Below are 7,718 nucleotides of genomic sequence, written 5' to 3' on the forward strand. Positions count from 1 at the left end.
TTAACTACATACACCAATTAATCCACCTATTTCGTCGGTATATTGACAAATTTTATCTCCCGATTAATCAACCTATTTCGTTTGGTTCCATCAGACACCTTTATTTCATCACCCGACTAAACAGCCAATTTAGTCGGTTTTAGTCGATCAATTAAACATACCGACGAATCGGTAGATCGCCCTGTTAAACTCCCATAGACGCTTAAAAAATTTAATCCGCGAATGAATAAGATTAACTCAGAAATGAGTGACTTTCAACTCAAAAATGAGTAAAAACCGACTCACTATGACAAAAAGTGGAACAGCCCAAAAATTTGAGTTATGGCAATTTCTCAATTCTGAGTAGTTTAGGTCGACCTCATAACTGAGTTAAATTTACTCGTAATTTGTGTAAGTACTACTCAGTTTTGGGTGAAATGGCACTCATTTTTGAGTAAATATTGCTCATTAATGAGCTTCTACGGTGGTACTCATAATAGGAGTAAGAGTTACACAAAATAGTGTGTAAAATATACGCATGTTTTGAGCTGTTCCACTTTTCGTGAAAGTGGGTCAAATTTTTTAAGCGTGTAAGCGTCGTTGCAACAATCGGCCGATTCGTCGGGTCCAAAATCGGGCGATTCAGCCGACGCAAACCTACTAAATCGGGGGAAAAGTAGGGGGGATTTTTTACCGGGGTGTAACCGTTTTTTCTGACGTTTCGGTCCGAGTGACGGCTAACGCTTTATTCAATTCGCTAGATTCGCTATGTGCGCGAAACGGTGCTGCCACCCTCCCAAGTTTGTTCTATTTGTGAAGTCTGTGCACAGGTTTGTTAAAGAGTGAAAAGGATAGACAAAACTTTGCACCAAATCTTCACAAACTTTCCATATGGCAGTTCCATGAGAGTACAAGAGATCGATTTGTGCTTACATAGCGAATACGAAGTTGTTGCTATTCAATGAGGTTTAAAAAGGTGTGGCAGATGAAGACATTTGATGGTATTAGTAGCGAAAAATCAGAAAACGACGCAAACTACAAAAACAAACCGCGTCGGACAATGGGGTTTGTTTTTGGAGTTTGACATCACGCTTCATCGTGATTGGTCGATTTACGATTCCATCCACACCATGATGAAATTTCTTCATTGCACTAACACCACTTAACCAACATTGCCACACCTGTATATATCACATTGGTTGCTATTCGTTATCCAGCTTTTTACGCGCTATAATGGCGGACGCTATAAATTGTGTTCGTAATATGTGAACAATCTTTTTGACAACTCTGCATACATCAAAACTGGGCACTCTTCTCCTGTACGGCAGTGTTGCTCTTTCTTTCGTTTACGCAAAAGAAGGAAGGCAATAGTTTTGTTTACATTTCGCACAGTTTTGCTTTCCTTCTTTGACATAAACGAAAGAAAGAGCACGGTAGTGTTGCAAGAGAAGAGTGTCAGATTTGATGTATGCAGAGTTGTCAAAAAGATTGTTCGCATATTACGAACACAATTTATAGCGGCCATCATTATAGCGCGTAAAAAGCTGGATACCCGCTTAGGAAAAATTCGGATGCCCGGCAGAAATCGAACAGAATCAATTGAAGATAGAATTAACAAAAGGGCGAATGTCGCGAGCGTAAACCAAGGGTATGTAATCATGCTATCTCTTTCTCATGTAGGAGTGAAGAGAGCATCCTTCAACTAGTTCGCCGGTAATTAGAATTTCCATTGAATAAAGCGTTAGCCGTCACTCGGACCGAAACGTCAGAAAAAACGGTTACACTGCAATCATATGCATTTGACGTTCGTTTCAAACCCCTGGCGTAAACAAACCGAGTGAGGGTTGATTTTCCTATGCTGGTCCAGCAAAAAGTAACTCTCACTCGTTTTGTTTACATTTGCGACATTCGCCCTTTTGTTAATTCTATCTAGAATTGACAAATTTGAGTAACAACTGCCGGCGTGTCGCTACCTGTTGCGATGGTGAGAAAAACGAAAACAAATGTCTGATGCGGTACATTTCATAAAAAATTTTCAGTAAATTTAATTTTTAACTGGTTTTCGATTGAAAACTTCACTAAATTTTTATCAGGTTTTGTAAGAAATTTGCTGTTTTACAAGTTATTTTAAAAACACTTTTAAAATAGTGAATTGAAAGAGCATAAATTTGAAGAATACTGTAAAAGTTAGTGTGGCGACTTAACTAATCGAACGCAGCAGTGATCCTAAAGCAGTTTTTGCATATTATCAATTTCCCACCCTTTCGTACGCGATGAATTATAACCGTCGCGAGCGAAACCATCGCCGGAATCGTCGCGGGCGAAACCATCGCCGGAATCGTCGCGGGGGCAAATATCGTTTATGTTGTCAAGTAAATGTGCTAGACAAGCATAATATATACTTATAACTTACATACAGCCAAGCATTTTCTTTCTGCGACAATTTCAAGCTATCAAAAAAGTGAGCAGCGCGTTTTGTTACCAAAGAAACGGACAATATTATTGGAATGTTTTTCTACTTTACAAGATCCTTATGGTTGTTTTGTATCGGTTCAAGTCAAAGTTCTGGAGATTCGAATATCTTTCAGTCCTATCGAACCATGTTGCTCCGGCACTACATGAAAATATGAATGTTCTCTTTAGTTATCCTGTATCTTGCTTGGAATAGTCTGGTTTATATTAATTTCACAAAAAACAAGTTTTTTACCACTCAAGCACGTGGATTTTTATGCCGTGGCCTGGTGATCCGAAGAACCTTTTTCCCGCGCAAGGATATCCACAAAGCCACCTGGAGATCACCTGACCAACGTACAATGAACCAAATTGACCACGTTCTCATAGAGGGCCGGTTCTTCTCTAACATCACGAACGTACGCTCCCGTCGGGGTGCGGATATTGATTCTGACCATTACCTAGTAGCAGTACATGTGCGCTCAAAGCTGTCCACCGTATACCGGACACGTCAAAGCCGCCCTCCTCGGCTGAACATCAGGCAGCTAGATAACCCACAAGCTGCCGAGAACTACGCGCGAGTACTGAATGAGGCACTGCCTTCTTCCGAGGAGTTAGGTGCTTCAAACCTCGATGACGGTTGGGGCAGAATACGCTCGGCCATCGGAGAGGCCGCTACCGCGGCACTAAGTATTGAGCCTCGGAGTACACAAAATGATTGGTTTGATGGGGAATGCCAACAAGCGGTGGAGGAGAAAAAAAATGCTTGGAAAAATTATCTAAGTATTGCCACTAGAGAGAACCTGGCCAAGTACCGACGAGCTAGGAACCAGTTGACCACGATCCTGAGGAGAAAAAAGCGCCAAAAGGAGGACAGAGATCGTGAAGAATTAGAGCAACTATTCCGAGCTAATGACACGCGCAAGTTTTATGAGAAGGTGAACCAAACTCGGAAGGGCTACACACCGAAACCTGACATGTGTAGGGACGAGGGAGGGAATCTAATTACAAACGAGCGCGAGGTGGTCGACAGGTGGAAGCAGTTCTTCGATGAACACCTCAATGGCGAAGTCGCAGAAGGAAGCGGAACGGAAATTAACCTAGGAGCGCCCATGGAAGATAGTGATGTCCTAGCACCTGATCTCCAAGAAGTCAAACGAGAAATCAGGCTGCTGAAGACCAATAAAGCCGCTGGGAAGGACCGCCTACCGGCAGAGCTTTATAAACATGACGGGGAAACGCTAGCGAAGGCTCTACACTGGGTTATTTCGAGGATTTGGGAGGAGGAAAAGCTACCGGAGGAATGGATGGAAGGAGTGGTTTGTCCCATCTACAAAAAGGGTGATCGGCTAGACTGCTGCAACTATCGTGGTATTACGCTGGTAAACGCCGCCTACAAGGTACTCTCCCAGATCCTGTTACGCCGGCTGTCACCGATAGCACAAGGTTTCGTAGGGAATTATCAGGCGGGTTTCATGCGGGCTCGCGCAACTACGGACCAAATGTTTACTATCCGACAGATCTTGCAGAAATGTCGGGAGTACAACGTGCCCACGCATCACATCTTTATCGATTTCAAAGCAGCATACGATACAGTCGATCGAGACAAGCTATGACAGATAATGCACGAATACGGTTTTCCGGACAAACTGACGCGACTGATCAGAGCTACATTGGATCGAGTGATGTGTTTCGTACGCATCTCTGGGACACTCTCGAGTCCCTTCGAGACGCGACGAGGGTTGAGACAAGGTGACGGTCTATCCTGCATGCTGTTCAACATCGCTCTTGAGGGGGTGATCCGACGAGCGGGCATTGAAACGAGAGGCACGATTTTTACCAAGAGTAGCCAACTTCTAGGCTTTGACTTCGACTTCGATGACTTCGATATCATTGCCAGGAACTTTGCGACGGCGGAGGCAATCTACGCCAGACTGAAAGCGGAGTCTAGGAGAATTGGGCTAAAAATAAATGCGTCGAAGACCAAATACATGAAAGGAAGAGGCTCAAAGGAAACAAATGCGCGCCTCCCGCGGACGGTAACCGTTGACGGCGACGAACTAGAAGTGGTAGAAGAGTTCGTGTATTTGGGATCGCTGGTGACCGCGGACAACAACACTAGTAAGGAGATCCAGCGGCGCATCCAAGCAGGAAATCGGGCCTACTTTACCCTTCGTAAAACGCTGCGATCAGGAAGCATACGCCGCCGCACGAAGCTAACAATGTACAAAACCATTATTAGACCGGTAGTTCTTTATGGACTTGAAGCCGTGACGCTGCTTACGGAGGACATACGCGCCCTTGCCGTGTTTGAGCGGAAAGTGCTGCGGACGATATTTGGCGGAGTACAAACTGAAAGCGGAGAGTGGCGGAGGCGTATGAATCACGAGCTACAGGCACTGCTTGGGGAGACTCCCATCGTACATCTAGCGAAAGTTAGCAGGCTACGGTGGGCCGGACACGTCGTAAGGATGCCGGACGACAGTGCGACGAAAACGGTCCTCTTCAACAACCCCACCGGCACCAGGAACAGGGGGGCCCAACGTGCACGATGGCTCGACCAGGTCGAAAGCGATTTGCGACTTCTGAGACGACTAGGAAATTGGCGACGAGTGGCCCAAGACCGAGTTGAATGGAGACGAGTGCTTGAAACAGCACGAGCCACCCCGGCTCTATGCTGCTGAAGAAGAAGAAGAACGTGGATTTTTATAATATAGCGTGATTAGAGTGACTATATACAGAGTGGCGACAAGTCATCCCAAATGTATGCAATACGGTTTTTCTTTCTCTTTCCTGCATACGCGTTGGATAGGTCGTCTGCTCGATTGGAATGACACTGACAGATAATTATCATTCCAATTTTGACATTGTAGCCACTCTGTATATAGTCACTCTACGCGTGATATGTAACCTGTTTGCTGTCGCATAAATATACAAAAACATTATTTTCTCGTATGTACTGTAAACAAACCACTGACAAAGTAGATACCAAAAATAAAGTACTCAATTTTCTTACATTTTGCAATAATAATTTTAATTGTACATTGTTTCATTACATTAAGAAAATTAAAAAAGTGAACTTTTTTCCGATTCTTCAAGCAAACTGTCAACTTTCTCACCGTTCGGCTAGTTCCAAAGACCACCACCGTCAGCGCATAAGTTTCTGTCGAACAGGTCAATTATAGCGCGTAAAAAGCTGGATACAGTCACTCTAAGGGTACCGCCAGAGTGCAAGCGACATGCGACGCGACGCGACATTTCTTGCTGTAGTTATACGCGCAGCCCTTTTTCGCGTAAAAGGGCCTTAGGCCCCGTACAGAGTAAACACGACACGGCTTCGCTCTCTCATGTTGCTAAATGCACCCCAGATAACACAAAATCGTAATAGAAAGTTCATAATAAATCGTTTTCATGTCAATTTCACATTGGAATTGTATAATAATAGAGGTTTTCCGTCAGATCATACCCCTCCTTTTCTTATTTTTTCCCGAAAGTACTCCCAATACGAGTGACAATGGTGCAAAAATATAGTTTCTTCGTTGACTCTAGAATTTACTACGATTTTTTAAACAATGCAAATTGCAAGAATGTTGAATTTCTTTTCACCAAATCACTAATGTTGAGTTTTAAAAAATTGGTTTCGGCAGCACTGTTTATCAAAATTTTTAGTTTTTCTGGCAGCATTGCACAACAGATTTTGACATATGTGTATCAGCGGTTGAGTGAAAAGAACAAAACGAATGAAAAGCTAATGATTACCTTCTTTTTCGTTTCGTGTGTTGCTTGCCACAAGAGTAAAGAGTGGCACAAATGGTTTCGAAGTGGTGAAAATAAAGGACACTGGTATAAAAAGGCATGTAATACATCCGAGAAGTGACGGGTTGAAATATACGTATTTTATTTTTTCATTTTCACAGTAGTTAGAGGCTTTATCAAAGAAAGTTTTATATGGGTATCATTTCTAAGAGTCAAAACCGAACAATTAATGAAAAAAAATTTTTTGACGGAAAACCTCTATTAGAGTATGTCAAATCGAAGTGAACAATAAGTTGTTTTGCAGTCGTGCGTGCCTTCATATACAATTCATGACTGTGAATTATAAAGCAGTATAGACGATTGCAATATTTGATTATATCTTAATCATATATTCAGGAGTATTTAGTTGCGTGTTATAAAAACTACGCAAAAAAGAATTACAAATAATTGTCAAAGCTTTCGCACGTATATCGCCTCCACTTTGGTACATATATGTTCTTATATGGCGTGAAATATAACTTTTTCGTTCAGATATGATTTCGTATATCTCAGTTGCAATCGAGATATACAAACCAAATGGTTTACTGGGACAGTCCTGCTTCGGGCGAATAAGGGCTGCGCGTATAACTACAGCAAGAAATGTCGCGTCGCGTCGCATGTCGCTTGCACTCTGGCGGTACCCTAAGGCCCTTTTACGCGAAAAAGGGCTGCGCGTATAACTACAGCAAGAAATGTCGCGTCGCGTCGCATGTCGCTTGCACTCTGGCGGTACCCTAATTTGCTATATGTGCGCGAAGCGGTGCTGCCACCTTCCCAAGTTTGTTCTATTTGTGAAGTCTGTGCACAGGTTTGTTAAAGAGTGAAAAGGATAGACAAAACTTTGCACCAAATCTTCACAAACTTTCCATATGGCAGTTCCACGAGAGCACAAGAGATCGATTTGTGCTTACATAGCGAATAGAGTGACTATATACAGAATATAGTCACTCTAATAGCGAATAGCGAATTCGCTATGTAAGCACAAATCGATCTCTTGTACTCTCATGGAACTGCCATATGGAAAGTTTGTGAAGATTTGGTGCAAAGTTTTGTCTATCCTTTTCACTCTTTAACAAACCTGTGCACAGACTTCACAAATTCGCTATGTGCGCGAAACGGTGCTGCCACCCTCCCAAGTTTGTTCTATTTGTGAAGTCTGTGCACAGGTTTGTTAAAGAGTGAAAAGGATAGACAAAACTTTGCACCAAATCTTCACAAACTTTCCATATGGCAGTTCCATGAGAGTACAAGAGATCGATTTGTGCTTACATAGCGAATAGAACAAACTTGGGAGGGTGGCAGCACCGTTTCGCGCACATAGCGAATTGTCCACCCCAGCCCGGTGTCACCAATACACTCTCACATATGATTTGACAGTACCCCCATACTGATGGGCCCCTCGTTGCTGGGCCCCAAACAACAATGGCTGCTCCATATATTTTCTATGAAATGATTTCCCGCCCAGTGTTTTGACGTTTTAGATTGCAGTCATA

The sequence above is a fragment of the Sabethes cyaneus genome, chromosome 1 (genome assembly GCF_943734655.1).
Source record: "Sabethes cyaneus chromosome 1, idSabCyanKW18_F2, whole genome shotgun sequence".
NCBI lineage: Eukaryota > Metazoa > Arthropoda > Insecta > Diptera > Culicidae > Sabethes > Sabethes cyaneus.